This window comes from Petaurus breviceps, unplaced genomic scaffold (genome assembly GCF_028583685.1).
Source record: "Petaurus breviceps papuanus isolate PSGF00001 unplaced genomic scaffold, PetGlider_PUasm1.0 569, whole genome shotgun sequence".
Classification (NCBI taxonomy): Eukaryota; Metazoa; Chordata; class Mammalia; order Diprotodontia; family Petauridae; genus Petaurus; species Petaurus breviceps.
In genome coordinates this window covers 129,590-147,737 of record NW_027186385.1, presented here as the reverse complement: position 1 = coordinate 147,737, position 18,148 = coordinate 129,590, and the positions used below count along the sequence as shown (strand labels likewise).

The following is an 18,148-nucleotide window of genomic DNA, read 5'->3' as shown; positions in this document are numbered from 1 at the left end:
GAAGATCTTCCCTGCCCCTAGGCTAATGTGCACCTGAAGCCTGGGGTGGGAGGCTTGTTTTTCAGTAGATACTTCTTGATTGGCCAGTGAGTCAATAAGGTTGTTACATTCTCTGAGCCAGGAGAAGGCTATATAAGCCCTGATGTGTAGCTTTGTTTTGGGACTCACTTTGAGAAGTGTTCTGTGATTTGATCTGAATTCTGGGAAGCCGTTGTTGAGAGTCCCCCGGCTTTGAAAAACCCAGAATGTGGAAACCCAGATGTTGACTGGGTATGGATGTAATGGTTGGACAGTTTGGAAAGCTGTCTACTTGATGTTTCTGTCTCGATAATTATGCCTGTATACTTTGAGGTTCAGGGTGCTGACCTTTTCTCCTGAACAAGGTAAACGATATATGTCTGACTGATTAAAGTAAGCTTGTTAACCCATTTTGAGTTGCTTTCCTTTAACAAAGCAGATCCAAGAACCTGTATTGGCGGCAAACCCTGAGGACGCTTGGGGTGCTTGCTGCTACAAAATGGCGTCACAAACAGGATCTGCAGAGTAAAAGGAAAGTATGGGGACTGGGATAATTGTTTGTTTCCCAGTTGTGGTAGCTGTGATTCTGTGGAGCTGTGGAGCCGGAGAGAAGAATGGCCTGCATGCTTACTTCGCTGAGCTGAGAGCAGGAATAGTGAGCTGCCTGCATCGGGACCTGGGCAGAAGCCAGGAGCGGCTGCCACCTGCGGGAGGAGATGGAGCCCAGGAGTTCGGAATTCAGCCACAGGAAAAGATAAGAACTGAGCAGCAAAGCAGGGGCACTGAATGTGTTTCCTGGCTGCATCCCACAGTTTGGGACCCAGGGGGAGGATGGACTTGTGACTATGGTGGGTGGGATGAAGTGCCTTGGATCCCCAGGGACCCCACCTTGTTGGTTTTGTTGGCCAGCCCCCTCTCTGTGCTTGGAAGCAGGGGCTGGAGCTGTGTGAGGGGAAGGACACTCCCCTCCCCCCAGAACTTTATTTGAACTCTTGTTTTGAATTGAGATGATAATGCTATGTACTTTGTGTTTGTTTAAGGGCCAGTAGCCACTTTGGTAACTTTGGTTCTGTACTTTGAAAATGTGACCTGGGAAATGTTTGGTGCTGATTCAAAAGTAAATTGTCTATGCTATGGGCATGAAAGATCTTGGGGCCGAATGTAATAAGAATGTAAATTTTTAAGATCTTCCCTGCCCCTAGGCTAATGTGCACCTGAAGCCTGGGGTGGGAGGCTTGTTTTTCAGTAGATACTTCTTGATTGGCCAGTGAGTCAATAAGGTTGTTACATTCTCTGAGCCAGGAGAAGGCTATATAAGCCCTGATGTGTAGCTTTGTTTTGGGACTCACTTTGAGAAGTGTTCTGTGATTTGATCTGAATTCTGGGAAGCCGTTGTTGAGAGTCCCCCGGCTTTGAAAAACCCAGAATGTGGAAACCCAGATGTTGACTGGGTATGGATGTAATGGTTGGACAGTTTGGAAATCTGTCTACTTGATGTTTCTGTCTTGATAATTATGCCTGTATACTTTGAGGTTCAGGGTGCTGACCTTTTCTCCTGAACAAGGTGAACGATATATGTCTGACTGATTAAAGTAAGCTTGTTAACCCATTTTGAGTTGCTTTCCTTTAACAAAGCAGATCCAAGAACCTTTATTGGCGGCAAACCCTGAGGACGCTTGGGGTGCTTGCTGCTACACACAGCTAATAAGTTTCTGAAGCCAGAATTGCACTCATGACTTCCTAAATACAGCCAAGATCTCCAATGATTTTTGCCACCATGCTACACTAATTATTTCCTAATTTCCCCCCATTTTTGCCAATTTATTCCATATATTTCTTATTTGTCCATATTTATTTCTTGTGGTCTCCCAAAGTTCATTGTGGGCTTCTGTAGGGCAAGAACTAACTTTTGCCTCTTTTGGAGCCCAGTGTTTTGGCACATCATTACCACATCATCGAGGTTTATTGACAGAGTGCCTCACCCTGCTTTTCCCTTCCTTTCTTTGGCAAGGGACACCAAGTGTGAGACTTCCAGTGTATTGCTATTGAATTCATCTTCTTCAATTTTTCAGTGCCATGCTCTGGCCTGTGAAAATACTTTCTAGATCATTCCTCTGGTATCATTGGAAAATATTCTGATATGTAAAGAACTCCCATTCTTTGGAAACAAGGAAAATCTTCTACATACACAATAGGAAAAGAGCCAAAATTGGAAGCAAATTGTGAGTTTAATGTGACTTTTTAGAAGACTGTATCTCATTTTATCTGAGCACTGAGCATAGTAAAATTGCTGCATGAGGGGTTCTTGTCCAAAGACATTTATAACTCCTGGGCCTGAGGTCTTTTCAACTCTGTAAAAGGAACAGTCACTAGGAAATTCACTTTCAGACTGCCAAGTATTAGGAATTAACAATGCATAGTAAGGATCATATGATCAGAGAACTGGAGAGTTGGTGACAGTCACTTTGGCTGATGATGTTAACATCCTGCCCAGGAAGTTCTCATGTGATTCCATATTGCTTCTCTCACTGACAGGGATGTTCACTGTGAAGGACAAAGATACCATTCTTTACCATTTCCCCCCTCCTTTCCCAGAGGAATTCTTCACCTCTCACATCGTTGGAGGCAATCAGACCTATCCAGGTCCATTTAAAATAGACCATTAAATGAACAACAGCAAGGTGACAAACACGGGAACTATTTTCACACAATTATAAGACAGTTCTCACACGAATGAAGGCCGATCTAAATAATTGGAAAAATATCAGTTTTTCATGAGTAGGCCAAGCAATGTAATAAAGTGACAATTCCATCTAAATTAATTTATTATTCAGTGCCGTGTGAATCCAAATACCAAATACTTATTTTATAGAGCTAGAAAAAGGAATAACAAAATCCATCTGAAGGAACAAATGGTCCAGAATACCAAGGGAATTTATGAAAAGAAATTCAAGGGAAAGTGGCCCAGCCATACCAGATCTAAAACTGCATTACCAAGCAATCATCACAACTACTTGGTTCTGGCTAAGAAATAGAGTGGTGTATCAGTGGAATAGATGAGGTACACAACAGATAATAATAAATGACCATAGTAATTTAGGGTTTGGTAGGTGAATCCTTTCAGTGTCAACACACTAAGACTTCAATTTAAATCCTATCCCAGGCAACTACAGCCGGCGGGAAAGGCTTTACAGATATGTCATTTTTTCTAAGGACAACCTTAAGTGGTAGGACTTATTATGATGCTCCTTCCCCAGCTGATAGAATAAAAACACATTAAATGACTTATCCAAGGTCACCAAATTAAGACTCACCTAAGATTCAATTCGAAGTAGTTTCCAGGGATCCAGATGGAGCCCTCTATCCACTATGCCACTCAGCCCCCTCTGAGGGAAGAGAATAGGCTCCCTTTGGCTCATTACTGTCTTCTGAAGGCACCCTCATCAGCAGCCAATCAAAAGTCCAGGACCAGAACCACCTACTAAATGTCTGCCCATATTCCAAAATCCACACAAAGAAGGCTTCCACCATGAAATGCTATGCATGCTCAAAAGGGCCAGTCTCCCTTTAGAGTTGAGATAGAAATTTTAAATTTCCTTTTACTAGTCTTTGTTACTTGGGTTCAGGGCCACCTGCCTGGTTTAGGTTATTTGGCTGGCCGAAGCCTGTCTCATGGAATGATATTATCAGTCAAGACTCCCAGATGTTCCTAAGATAAGAAGCCAAAAGGGAGGGAAAAGGAAATGATTACATGTGCAATATGAATCAAGGCTTCCCTAAGTGATTTCATTTGCTTTCTTTGTGGAAGGATCCCAACCAGTTCTGACTCTGGTTATCTTCTGGCCTGTCTATCATGCCTTCCAGGGAGCTCATTTGGTATGAAAATCTGCCCATTCAGTTATCAATTGGAAACTCTATGAACATAACCTGGAAGGGTCAATTTCCTGAGTATTGGCTTGAATCTCTGGCATTTATCTCTTTGGTTTGCTGTGGGAGGTTCTCCCTCCCTTGGGAAGACTATCAAACAGAAATAGTTTCTCTGTCCCTCTAACAAAATAAAACACTGGAGACGCTTTCTTAGGAGCCTAGTAGAGGTTCAGTCAGTCATTTTTCTGAGTTCTGAAACGGAGCTCAATCATGACAAAGTCTTTAACCCCTGGAATCTCTGTGCTGACGGTGTTACTTGGCAGTAATTACTTCTCACAAGACTCCAGGGGGTGTATTTTGTGACTATCAGGGGTTTGAGAGAAGCTCCCAGTTAAAACCCCACCCTCCTGTTAGCCTTCCTTCCATGGTGTTTTCTCACTGGCATTGGTGACATTGGGGTCTTGCTCCGGCAGGGGTCGCTGTGGGACTATTGTGGGTGAGTCATGGCTGAGCTTGATCTCAGCAGAGAAATCACTCACCCAGACCAGAGTGGGTAGCAGGCTCTGTACATTCACAGGTGCCTGAGGTCCCAGCAAGCGTTTCCTCTCTGGGCCCAGTGCGATAACTGCAGTGACATGCTGTACTCTGCCCCACCCACTGCAAACTGAAGACTCTCAAAGCCCATGGCTCATAGCCACTTGAATTGCAGTTTGGAGAAGTATTTGCATAAGACAGACTTCCCCCCTCCCAGGCTGCAGTGGGGACATAAGAGGGGTTGGTAGGAGCCCAGGCCAAACTCTGGGACCTCAGGAAGCACAGCATCTCCACCATGGCCTTGGCTCCCCTCTTCATCCTCCTCACTCTCTGCAAAGGTTGGGAGACAGACTCCCTCAGACATGGGGAGGGGGATGTTAGTGGGGATGCTGGGAATTTCAGCATGAAGCAAAAATGACTGACTGAACCTCTACTGGGGTTTAAGAAAGCTTCTCCAGAGTTTTATTTTGTTAGAGGGACAGAGAATCCATTTCTGTTTGACAGTCTTGGCTGCAACGACTCTACCTTTATTCCTGATGTGTGTCTGTCTGTCCTGTTGGTTTCAGGGGCCAGTTCTCAGGCTGTGGTGACTCAGGAGCCATCTCTGACTGTGACCCCAGGAGGAACAGTTACCATGACCTGCAGGTCCAGCACAGAGGCAGTCACCTCTGGGCACTATCCCTACTGGTTGCAGCAGAAATCTAGCCAGCCTCCAAGTCTACTCATCTATGATACCAGCAATCTTGTATCAGGCGTCCCTGCCCGCTTCTCAGGGTCACTCCTTGGGGACAAAGCTGCCCTCACCATCAAAGGGGCCCAGTCTGAGGATGAAGCTGACTATTACTGTGCCTTACATTACAATGGTCCTTAACACAGTGAGAAACTCAGATGGGGAACTGAGACAAAAACCTCAGGCTAAGCCTGTTATCAGATTCAGAGATTACCTGGGGTCTGTGGATTCCCAGCTTCTGGCCTTGTATTGGGATATTTCCCTCACTTTCCTGCTATTATTGGATAGATAAATACTAGCAGTGGGTACCCATGGGTGTGGCCCCAGGAGGCACAAGCCATTCCACTAATAGGATTTTAGCAACTTTCCTGCCCCAACACCTTTGTGGTCTTTCTTCTTGCACACTCCAGCCTGCTGGATCCCTCCAAAACACAACAGCTGCAACAACTTTCCATAACGTCTTGGTTATAGATGCTCTCTCCCTTTTCATCATGTACATAAGGGTGTAAAAATTAAAGGTGTCACTTTTCTGTCCTCTGTGAGACAAATGATGTCAGTTATAAGAGGAAGGGTGAAGTTAAGAAACTTGATTCAAACTGTGTGAGGCACCATCCTGAATGGGTCAAGGCTCTGCCATAGAGTTACAGTTAAGAGACCTCCGAGGATGGCAGTACAAGAGACATCACCAGCTAATCAGGGAGGTTCGTTGGAGTTATTCAGCCTGGGTTCAGATCCTGTCTCTGCTACTTACTCGCGGTGAGAACTTGATGGAGACCATTGACCTCCCCATGGCTCTAACCCTAATCCCACTTGTAGAATATGGGGTTGGACTTCCTGTCCTCTGAAGGCCCCTTAAGTTGTAAATCCATGATGCCATGAGCAAGAATATCCCCAAATAAAAAATGATGTTTATATAACGCAAATATAATCTCATAAAAAAGGATAATGATGGGAGGAGGAGGATCAGGACAGACAGGAAAGAGGGTGTATGAGCAATGCCATATTCACAATGCCTATGGAAATTACAGATATGCTGATATAATTATCCGTTACAAAATACATCAGGCTTTCCATATGGGGGAATAAGCTAGAAAATTTATTAAAATACCAAAGACTGAGTCCCAAAACCAGAAAGTGAAAGCCATCAGAGTAGTTATGAAATTGGCACAGGTAGATAAAGTAGAAAGCACCCACATTCTCAAGCCTTTAAAACAGAACAGGCTACCTCAGGCTAAGGTCCTCCTCTCCCCACTCACAGCAACCACCCAGTGTCCAGGAAGTGTGCTCCCAGCAGCTCCGGCCCCTGGCAGTCCTCAGCAGGAGTCCTTAGCAGAAATTCTGGCTGATTCAAAAAGGGCTTCACGCTGCTGCCTCTGCTGCTGCTGCTGCCGCCGTCGCCGCCACTGCTAGCCACCGCAGGAACTCTAGTTTGGCTTCTGCTTCCTCTTGCTCCGCCCCTTCCTGCTATATCAGCAAGTCCAATGGGGCATGGAAGAACTTTAAATCCCATAACCCTTACAGAGGGGCTGCCTCCAAAGTTGTCAGATCCCTTTAGTTTCACCAGGTCCACAGTCAGGACCCTCTGCTTACTTTTCCTAACTCCATCTTTTCCAAACCTCTGCTATTAAATTGTGTCTCTGGTAGGGGCTAGCCCAGGCCCATTTCCTCACCATGCAGTGGGGTGCACCCTTTTATCTCATGTCTCTGGAATCTGCCCTCCCAGCCTTGAATCACTGGTTTGGGCCTGAAGAGCACAAGGAAGATCTTCCTCCTGCAGGAAGCTGACCAGTTCATTCTGAGAGTACTTTACCCTGAGCCCTCCTAGTATGTATATACTCCCTCTTTCCCTTCATTTCTCAGAGAGACTGTTTCTTCTAGAGGCAGCTATGTGGGACAGTGGACAAAAGTCAAGACCTGAATATACCATTCAGCCATTCCATAATCAGTGGGTATCTCCTCAATTTCCAATTCATTAAGGTCACTTAAAGAGCTGCTAAAAATACTTTTAAGTCCTTTTTCTCTTTCTTTAGTCTTTTTTGTCATATAGATCCAGTAGCAGTAATGTGAGGTCAAGGATTACGTACTGTTGAATATCATTTTGGGCATAGATTCAAATTGGTTTGCAGAATGGCTCCACCAATAGTAAATTAGAATGCCATTTTCTAGCAGCACCTACAATATTTGCTATTTTGCTTTTTTGCCAACTTACCCAATCTGATGGATGAGGAATTGTAGCAATTTGCATTAACACAAATATCATTGGATTGAAGCATTTTTGTGTAGTTATTGATAGCTTGAATTTGTTCCTCTGAAAACTAACTATTCATATCCTTTGACCATTTTTCAATTGGGCAATGGCTCTTGTTCTTGCAAATTTAACTCAGTCCTTTATATATTTTAGAAATGATGCTTTTATTAGAGAGCCTTGCAACAAAGGTTTCTTTTTTTTTTTTTGACTGTCAACATTTGACTTTTATTTTCTTTTCTGGAAGTTTACTCCCAAAGCATTCACCTCCTTTCAGATAATTATTAGAGAATCTTTATCTTTAGATTTCTTCTCAAGATTGTGCTTCTTTTCTTGTTTTATACTCAGTAGTGATAAGAAAGTCTTTCAGTTTTTCTCAAGTTTGTTATATATTCCTCTATCTAAGGAAATGTTTCATACTTCTACTTCAATGTTTACACAGGGCTCCAACTTCTTTTCTTAATGTATTTATTTTTAGTTTTCAACCTTCACTTCCATAGGTTTTAAATTTTCTGTCCCTTCCTCCTCCCTCTGTCCCCAAGATGGCATGCAACATGCTATGACCCTAACACACTCTCCTGTTAAGCTCAATTTCACATTAGTCATGTTGTACAGAAGAAGCATAATGAATGAGAGAGACCATGAGAAAGAAAAGCAGAAAACAGTCTGCTTCCCTTCGAATTCCAACTCCATAGCCCTTTCTCTGGATGTGGATGGCATCTGCCACCATGAGTCCTTTAGAATTGTTTTAGGCCCTTGCATTAATGTTCTTAATTATCTGTCTGTCAAGATGAGTCGTTGCGCACTATGACTGTTTTGTACAGTGTGTTCCTGGTTCCGCTCCCCTCACTCAGCATCAGTTCATATAAGTCTTTCCAGGGTTTTCTGAAGTCTGCCTGCTTATAATTTCTTATAGCACAATAGTATTTCATTACATTCATATACCACAACATGTTCAGCCATTCTGCAATTGATGGGCATCCCCTCAATGTCTGGTTCTTGGCCACCACAGAAAGAAAGAGCTGCAACAAATGTGTGTGCATATGTGTGTCCTTTTCCAATTTTTATGATCTCTTTGGGATACAGCCCCAAAAGCAGTATTTCTGGGCAACAAAGATTTCTTTCTAAATTTCCTGCTTCTCTTCTAGTTCTAGCTGCATTGGTTTTGTTTGTACAAAACTTTTAAAGTTTTATACATTCAGAATGGTCTAATATCTTATTTATCTCTTCTTTGATCATGAATACTTCCTATTTCCTTAGATTGGGTAGATCATTTTTTATGCTTTTCTAATTTCCTTGTTTCTAAACATGGTAATGAAGGTCGTACCCAGCATTTTCACAGAGTAACTGATCTCCTTTCTATACATTCCGCCTCATGAACCAGAAGTTACTGCTTTTATCCATCTTTCCCTATTGAGAAAGGACATTGATATTTTCAAGGGCAATGACTCCCACTATTTACTTCAGCAATGGTCTAGGAAAGGATGAGATGTTGGCTACATTTCCCAACTCTTCCAGAATTTTAATTTACCCATTATCATTTATATTAATTTATAATAATAAAAGAGATTAATGTTTGAGGGCAGGTGGGATGACTCTAGCTTGTATCTATGTGTGTGTTTGTGTGTTTGGATAGGAAACTGAACATAAATAAAATCATTTCTAATAAATTGGAGCCTACAAAACAGAGAACAATATCACTATTAATATATTTTCCTTGAACATGCAGGCAGCCTTATAATAGGAGTGTGGCTGGTGTGCAGTAACTCCTGATGTTATGACCACAAACCAGCTTTCCCATGTTCTTCATTAAGGCAATGCCTGCATCCCTTCTCTAAGGGTCCCCTCCTAGCAGGGCTATTGTGAGGATCAAATGTGGATTGCATTGCAAGCCTAAAAATGTGGATTCCTAACATGAGGGAAGTTTGTAGCTGAAAGGGAGGGATGGAGTTGGTGACTCTGGTCTGCTGACTGACTGGGTGACTGTTCTTGAGAACAGTGCTGAGAAAAGGTGGCTGGAGTCTGACGGTCACAGCCTGAGGAGAGGCACCGTGCCAGGACAAAAATGTCAGGACCTCCGGCTGGGTGATGCCTCCTGGCTTCAGAGGGCATTGGGAATTGAATCCAGCAGGGGGCGCTGAGGGAAGGTCCTGGGTATGTCATGGTGGGCTGTGATCACAGCAGGGAATCATGAAAACACAGCCTGTGTGTGTGTGTGCGTGTGTGTGTGTGTATGCGCGCGCGTGCATGAGTGCTGATTACACCTGAAGCTGCTTCCTGGCTGGGCCCAGGGAGGAGGCCCCAGGGCCAGGCCGTAGCCTGCCCCACCTACCTCAGCATTAATGCTGGACACAAGTCAGGGTCCCCATAAGTACAACTTAGGCATGAAAGCCCTATTATTTGCATGAAAGCACCTTCCCAACTCCCAAGTTGGGCTGGGCTGGGAGGATAAGAGGGACTGCCTGGCCCCCAGCTCCAGCTCTAAGGACTCAGGACTCTGAGCATGGACACCATGGCGTTGACTCCTCTCATCCTCACCCTCCTCACTCTCTACAAAGGCTGGGGAAGGGGCTCCCTCAGATCCTGGGGGAAGATGAAGGGAGAGCTGGGCATGAAGCAAGGTGCCTTGTCCGTCATGCCCTTATCTCTGTTCCTGATTTCTCTGTGTGTGTCCTTTTGTTTCCAGGGGCCAGTTCTCAGGCTGTGGTGACTCAGGAGCCGTCTCTGACTGTGGTCCCAGGAGGAACAGTCACCATGACCTGCAGCTCCAGCACAGGGGCTATCACCACTGCACTCTATCCCTACTAGTTCCAGCAGAAATCTGGCCCAGCCTCCCAGGTGGCTCATCTATCACACCTACAGTCTTTCATCAGGTGTCCCTGCCTGGTTCTCAGGGTCCCTCCTTGGGGACAAAGATGCCCTCACCATCAAGAGGGCCCAGCCTGAGGATGAGGCTGACTATTACTGTGCTTTACGGTACAACAGTGGGACTCAGGGGCACAGGATAGAGTCTGATAAGGAACTAAGACAAAAAATTACTGCCCCAGACTTGGCAGTGACGCAGACCTTACCCTGTCAGTGCTGAGAGGAGGGTCACAGAAAGAACCCTTTCTCCTTTAGTTAAACAAAAATTTAAGTCCAAATTACTTTATAAAATTATGACACTTGATCATTATTCTCTTAAATGCCACTTCAGACCATCCTGGGGAGTGGTCTGGAAGAAGGGAGAACCTATGGCGGTCTTTCTCTAAGCTAGAAATGTTTGGATTTAGAACAATGACAAATTAGTAGATTGTTAAAAGGCAGTTGTTCATGGTTTCAGTCATGTCTTATTCTTCATGACCCATTTGGGGTTTTTCTGATAGATACTGCAGTGGTTTCTCATTTCCTTCCCCAGGTCATTTTACAGATGAGTATGCAGGACAGCTGAAACCCTTATTCACTGGAGCTTCCACGACCTCAGAGTGTCCAGACCACCAATCAATGGGGCAGCTCCTTCCTCTGCTGTGCTTTACGTCACAGTGAACTTCAAACAGAAAAAAAAGGAATCTCAGGACAGGAGGGTTTCACTCTAAGTGTATTTTATTTTGGACTTGAACACCAGAACATAAATAAAGAACAGAGAAAAAAACAAAAACATACCTTAAGTTTAAATATTGGAACTTATATACTAAGTAAGGAAGGGGAGAAAAAGCCTGTCATGTATGTAGCAGAACATGAAAGGATTCAAAATACAACACAATAAAGTTTCATTTCCAAAAAGCCTGATATGTTATGAAGGATAAACACCACATGTTCTGTTCAGAGCTGTCCATCATCTTTCCTTTCCTTCCTTGTAAGATATCTTTTGTTGTCTCCTGCACGTTTTACTTTGTTCTTTGGAAAACAAAGTAAACGGAGTTCCATGGGGAAAAAATGTCTACTGTTAACTTCATTGACTAAACTAAAGTTATTGACTCTGTGAATCAGAAGAAATGTGGCAAGTCCTCACAGAGATGGGAGTACCAGGTCATCTTACTTATCTCCAGAGGAACCTATGTGTTGGCCAAGAAGCACCGGTTAGAACCAAACATGGAACGACATATTGGTTTGAGATTGGAAGAGGAGTAAAGGAAGAATACATACGTGGTCATTTTATTTATTTAACTTCTCTGCAGAGTACATCATGCAAAATGCCAGACTGGATGAATCAAAAGCAGAGATAAGGATGCCAGGAGGAAAAGTGACCATCTCAGATCTGCAGATGATACCACTCTGATGACATAAGGTGAGGAAGAATTTAGAAGCCTCTTGAACCCTCCACTGAGGTGAAAGAAAAAGTGAAAAAGTTGACTTGAAGATTAACATAAAAAAGTAAGATCTTGGCAACTGGTCCCATCACTGCCTGGCAAATGGAGCAGAAGAAATGAAAGGAGAGTCATACGGTATATTCTAGGCCACAAAGGTCATGGCAGATGGTAAATTTAGTTGTCAAATTAAAAGACACTTTCTCCTTGAAATCATAATCCAGACAGTAGACACAGAAAAAAAGGCAGAGACGTCATCCTGTCAAGAAATGTCCATATATTCAAAGCTATGGATTATCCCTTAGCAATGCATGGTGGTGAGAGCTGGAGTATAAGGCAAGCTGAGGGCTGCAGATATGACACTCTCACATTATGATGCGGGAGATAACTTTAGACAGTCCCCTGAACAGCAAAATGACCCAAAGAGTTAATACTTAAAGTTATTAATTCAGGCTATTGACTGGAAGTTGAAATTGTGAAGCTGAAGCTGAAATGCTTTGGCCACATAACAAGAAGACAGCACTGATGGCAAACAACCCTAGTGTTGGGGGAAAATGAAAGTGGAAAGAGAAGTGGAAGGCAGAGGACGAGATGGATGGATAGTGTCAGGGACGCAATGAGCACGAGCTCGGACAGACTTGAGGAGAAGATGGAAGACGGAACAGCCTGCTGTGTTATGGACTACGGCAGCCCCAAGAGTTGGATATGACTGAACAACTCAACAGCAACAAGAACAAAGGGGCTGGGAGGTTCAGTACGTAGCCCGCCTCACTGAGAAGAGGTTCATGTGGGAGAAGTCCAAGATTCTCTGCAAGGTGAGATGGGAGGCAGAAGGCCTGGGGAGCTTAGCTATGAATAATGTGGATGATTCATGATCAGCCCCCTAACAAAAAAGGAATTCCTAACAACAGGTCGCAGGTGGACTCCCTTGTCAAATCTAGGAAGAGTCACTATCTGAGGGCAACTAAGGGGTACCATGGCTACAACACAAGGCTTGCCATAAGGAAGACTCATCTTCCTGAGTTCAAATCTGGCCTCAGACTCTCACCAACCGCATGACCCTGGGCAAGCCACTTAATGCTTTCTGCCTCAGTTTCCTCATTTATAAAATAAGCTAGAGAAGGAAACAGAAAAAGACTATGGTATCTTTTCCAAGAACACCCCAAACTGGGTTACAAAGAATAAGACATGTCTGAACCAGCAACAACTGACCAACCAGAGAAGAGAAGAAAGGAGAGGTCACAAGCTGTCAGCTTTCGCCCCTCTTACTATTTTCATGAAACAAGAATTGAGTCTAATGATTTCTGTGCTTCCTCCAAACCTCTGAACCCTGGTCTGGGTCCAGGATTCCTCTGTCGGGTCACAGAGTCTGTTCTGTGGTTAATCTGAGCAGCCTAAGGGATGAGCACATGACCCAGGCTGTGCCTCTGCCCTTCCATAGTTGATGGTGTTAGAGAAAGTCCACCCACCTCTCAGGGGTGTCCCTGGAAGAACGAGGGAGAGGTCTAGGCAGCCTTGCTCTAGGAGGACTCATTCAGTGTGACTGTGAGTTTTAATGAGGACCAGGCTGTAAAAGGACATATCTAAAGTGGATAGATAGGTAGATAGATAGACAAACAGATACAGACATAGAGATATAATCATGTATGTATATATACATATGTTTATATTGTATATTTTATGTATACATGTGTGTATGTGTAAGTGTGAGTGTATATTTACGTGTATATACATGTGTTTAAACATGTATTTGTGGATATATGTGTGTTTAGTATATGTGTGTATATGTATGTATAAAACGTTTTGCACAACTACACACATATATATTGAATTACTTGTCTTCTCAGTAGGATGGTGTGGTGAGGACAGAAAAAGGGAGAGCATCTGAAACTCAAAGTTTTAAAAAGAAATGTTAAAAATCACTTTTACATGCAACCAGGAAATGAGATACATAGGCAATGGGGTGTAGAAATCCACCTTGTCCTGCAAGAAAGTACAAGGATGGATAGGGGGATATAAGACAGGACAGACTGGAGGAAGGGGTAATCAGTATGTTTCCTATCTTTTGATGGGAGAGACAGTGAGGAAATTTGTGACTCAAAATCTCGTGAAAAAGAATGTTTGAAACTAAAAATAAATAAATACAAAAAATAAAATCTAAAAAAAAATAGAACCTATCTAATCTTAATGCTTTTCAAGCAATATTTCATCACTCCCTCATCTAGATTTAGCACCTGGCCAGGGCTAGATGGAGAAGGAATCTGAATCAACACGATGTTAAGGAGGAAGTCCAGGCATCTGAAGGATGACTGTCCTTGGGGACCAGTGGGGACACAGCATTCTTGGGGGAAACACCAGAGCAGCTGTGGAGGGGCCAATGTGCCTTCAGGGTGTGGCACACCTCTCACTGGTGGACACCTCAGGTATTGCATTCCCCTGAGGAATTAAGGTGTCCTGCCTGCTTAGATTTAAGCCAGCCAGCACACAAATGACTTGGGCTTCAGAGACTCAAGTGCCAGCTGGGGACACATCCAGTGACTGGGACGTCACACCCTGTGTCACACTGATACCCTTATGTAAGAACGCTGCCCTTCAGTCCCACCTAGGCCACAGACCCAGAGCCCAGCCTCCCTCCCAACACTTCCCCAGGTCCTTTTCCCCTGAAAGCTTCTTATTGGGAAAAGGTGCCTCCTATCGCTGTTCATTCAGTCTGGTCATTATAGGGAGAGGCCTGGTCGCCCCAAAAACAGATGCAGAGAAGCATCTGACCTTTGGAGGGAGAAATCTCCAGATCAGCTTCCTTCCTAGGGCCCCAAAGAGCCTGAAGGGGAGACCTACAGAGCATGGACCTGTCCCTTTACTGGGCCCACTGCCTTATCTCATGTTTGTCTTTGTGCCCCTGTATCTGGCCTTGGTCCTGATCATCCCCTTCACCCCAAATCCCTTCCCCTTATTCCCCTCCTCTCCCTCCATTGCATTCTCATTCTCAGACTTTCCTTTTACTTTTTTTCCTCTTGAGTCTTAAACCCAAATGAGAAAAAGGATGTCAGTAGGAGAATACAGCACATGGCATCCTTGGTTCCAGTTGTCAGGAAGCAGGACATCAGATTGGGCCATCACTACCAGGGTGGGTGAAGAGACCTTGGGCCCAGGGGCTGAGCAGGCATGCTCTGGACTATAATGTGCTCCATGGGAAGCAATATCCTAGTCAATGAGGCAATAGAGACTTTTGAATGTCTGACTCTGGTATAACAGCCTGATTTATAATAATCTCATAACTTGCAAGGAAAGCCCCACAAAACATTAGAACCCTGAGCTTCCAAGTTATAACAGACAACTGGTCTTTGTCCACTGAAGTCAGGACCCACACCAGCCCCAGGGTGATATCTTCCTGTGGGCCAGCAGGTGACACTGTGAGACTGTGTTTGGAGACTGGGGAGCTTTTTCTAAACTGCCTGAAGGGCTCTGCCCCACCCCCACCCCAGCCCCAGAAACCTGCATTAAGATCATTGGGCTGTTAGATGAACCAGCAGCTGCTTCCTGCCCAGGCCCTCCCAGGGGGCACAGTCAGAGCCTCTGTACTGTTAGCCATCCTTCCCCTGCCCTCAGTCCTCCCCTGGCTCTCCTTCCACTTTCAGGGCCCTAAAAGGGTGAGAAACAAGGAAGTGGCAGATTTGCATCAAGGGCTGGGGGAGGGATAAGAGAGACCTGGTAGAGGCCAGCACCAGCTGAGGGGTCTCAGGGAGCAGAGCTCTGGGGGTGTCTCCATCATGGCCTGGACTCCTCTCCTGCTCACCCTCCTCACTCTCTGCCAAGGTGACACCTGAGGGGTCTCTGAAAAAGGGGGCTCTCAGGGCCAAGGAACTGTCTTCTCTATCCCCCTGGGTGAGGACAGCAGGGGGAGGGTCCCTGGCCCCTGCCTCACATCTACCTTTCTCTCTTTCTTTCCAGGTGTTTGGGCCCAGTTCATGCTCACTCAGCCAGCATCAGTGTCCGGGTCTCTGGGGCAGTCAGTCTCAGTCTCCTGCACCAGAAGCAGTGGGAGCATTGGTAATAACAATGTGCACTGGTACCAGCAGCTCCAGGGCCAGGCCCCCAAGCTGATCATCTACAACTATAGTAACCGTCCCTCGGGGATCCCAGAGAGATTCTCCGGCTCCAAAGACTCCTCAGCCAACTCTGCCTCCCTGACCATCTCTGGCCTCCAGGCTGAGGATGAGGCTGATTATTACTGTCAGTCATATTACTATGACAGTGGTAACTACCCGAGCACAGTGGGTGAGGCTTATGGGGAAGTGGGACAGAAACCCCTGAGCTGCCCTGGTCTGGTCCCTTGCTGGTTGTGTCACCAGCAGGGCCTGAGGCTTTATTAACTGCCCTAAAAGGGTTAGATTACCTGCACAGAGAATAACAATGATTACTTAAATGCAGGGGACAGTATCAGTATTTATATTTTTTCATAAACATAGGCAGCATCATGTTGTGAGAGTCATTGGTGCTCTTTCTATACCTATATCAGCATGATTTTCAGACCTGTAAACCAGATTTTTCTCATCCCTGATCAGGACAGCACCAAAGTCCCTCCAACTTTATTTACCCCTGCCTTCCGGAATCATTGTGAGGATCGCATGAGATCATAGATGTGGAATGCTTTACAAATATTAAAGTGGGATGTGAAGGTCCCCTATTATTACTATTGCTATTAACACCGGGATGATTTGTCCAAGACACTGGAGGGATGAATTTGGTGACCCTGGTCAGTTTGGCTGGCTGGGCGGTTCCTGAGGACTGTGTCCAGAGGAGGGGGATGGCATTCCAAGGCCACAGCCAAAATCGATGGGGTTTGTATGTGTGTGTATGTGTGTGTGTGTACATGTGTGTGCATATATGTATATAAATGAGTGTTGAACTCAATCAAAAGCTTTTCGTGCATCTATTGATATAATCAAAGGTCATGTTTCTGCACAGTCTGTAGCTGACCCTGGAACCATGGAGTTGCAGACAAAGCCAAGGATAAGAGTGATGATCTCAGATTCTGTGGAGAGGAGAGGAGAGAGGGATTGCAAGGGGATGAGTGATCATTTCAGTTCCCTTCTGTCAGTTCTATGCTTGGTGGTTCCTCAATGACTCTGGGTGTCTTTGGGGCCTGTCCGCAGCAGGGGGCAATGGGAGGTTGCCTTGGATGAATCCTCTGAGGTTGATCAGAGCTGAGTAATCACAAACGCTATGTAGGGTTGGCAGAGGATACTTGCCATGCCAGCAGCTGCTTCCTGACTGGACTCCCTGGAGTAACTCCAGGGCAAGCCCTGCCCCTCTGACATAACCAGGCATGTCCCAAGACCTAGGAGCAGACCGGTGGAGAGAAGCATTTGCATGAGGCAAACCTATAACCTCCATAATGGGCAGTGGGGGGATAAGAGGCACTGGCTGGAGCCCAGCCCAGCTCTGGACCCCAGGAAACAGCACCTGCACCATGGCCTTTACTGTTCTCCTCATCGTGCTGCTCACTCTTAGCAAAAGTTTTGGGAGAGAGACCTGAGGGCGGCTGAGGGGAGGGCTCAGCATCAAGGTAGTGATGCCTCTGGCACTATCCTGATGTGTCTGTCTATCCTGTTGGTTTCAGGGGCCAGTTCTCAGGCTGTGGTGACTCAGGAGCTCTCTGACTGTGATCCCAGGAGGAACAGTCACCATGACCTGAAGCTACAGCACAGTGGCTGTCAACTCTGGGCACTATCCCAGTTAGTTCCAGCAGAAATCTGGCCAGCCTCCCAGGAAGTTCATCTATGATACCAACAATCTCATGTCATTTGTCCCTGCCTGGTTCTCAGTGCCCCCGCTTGAGGGCAATGCTGCTCGCACTATCAAGGTGGCCCAGCCTGAGGATGAGACTGACTATTACTGTGCCCTGTGCCTTGCATTACAATGGTTCTCAAAACAGTGAGAGACTCAGGTGAGGAAGTGGGCCAAGTCTGTTCCCAGCTGCAGAGCTTACCTGGGGTCTGTGGATTCCCAGCTTCTGCCCTTGCCATGGGATGCTTCCCTCAGTCTCCTGCTACTATTAGAGAGATCACTACTAGTAGTGGGTCACTATGGGTGTGACCCCAGGAGGCACAGGCTATTCCACTAACAGGGTTTTGAAACTTTCCAGCCCCAACAACACCTTTGTGGTCTTTCTTCTTGCAAACCCCAGTCTGCTGTGTCCCTCCAAAATACAACTGCTGCAACAACTTTCCATAATGTCTTGGTTGTATATGCCCTCTCCCTTTTCATCATGTACAGAAGGGTGTTAAGGACAAGTTAAAAGTGCCGCTTTTCTGTTCTCTGTGAGACAAATGTTGCTTATAAGAGAAAGAGCAAATTGAAGAAAGTTGATGCCAGACTGTGGGAGGCACCATACTGGATGGGTCTGCCATAGATTTACAGTTAAGAGACCTCCAAGAATGGTAAAAAACAGACATCACCAGCCAT

The 18,148-nt window shown here is 45.3% G+C and overlaps 1 long non-coding RNA gene and 1 pseudogene across 1 annotated transcript; both read left to right on the top strand.

Annotated features, from left to right (window-relative positions):
- On the top strand, positions 1 to 1,627 carry LOC138173294 (uncharacterized). The gene is made up of 2 exons (XR_011171364.1): positions 1 to 383; positions 588 to 1,627. It is a non-coding gene; the product is annotated as an uncharacterized lncRNA (long non-coding RNA).
- A 3,087-nt stretch (positions 1,628 to 4,714) lies between these two features.
- Positions 4,715 to 17,621, top strand: LOC138173287 (uncharacterized; annotated as a pseudogene).
- Positions 17,622 to 18,148: the final 527 nt, after the last annotated feature.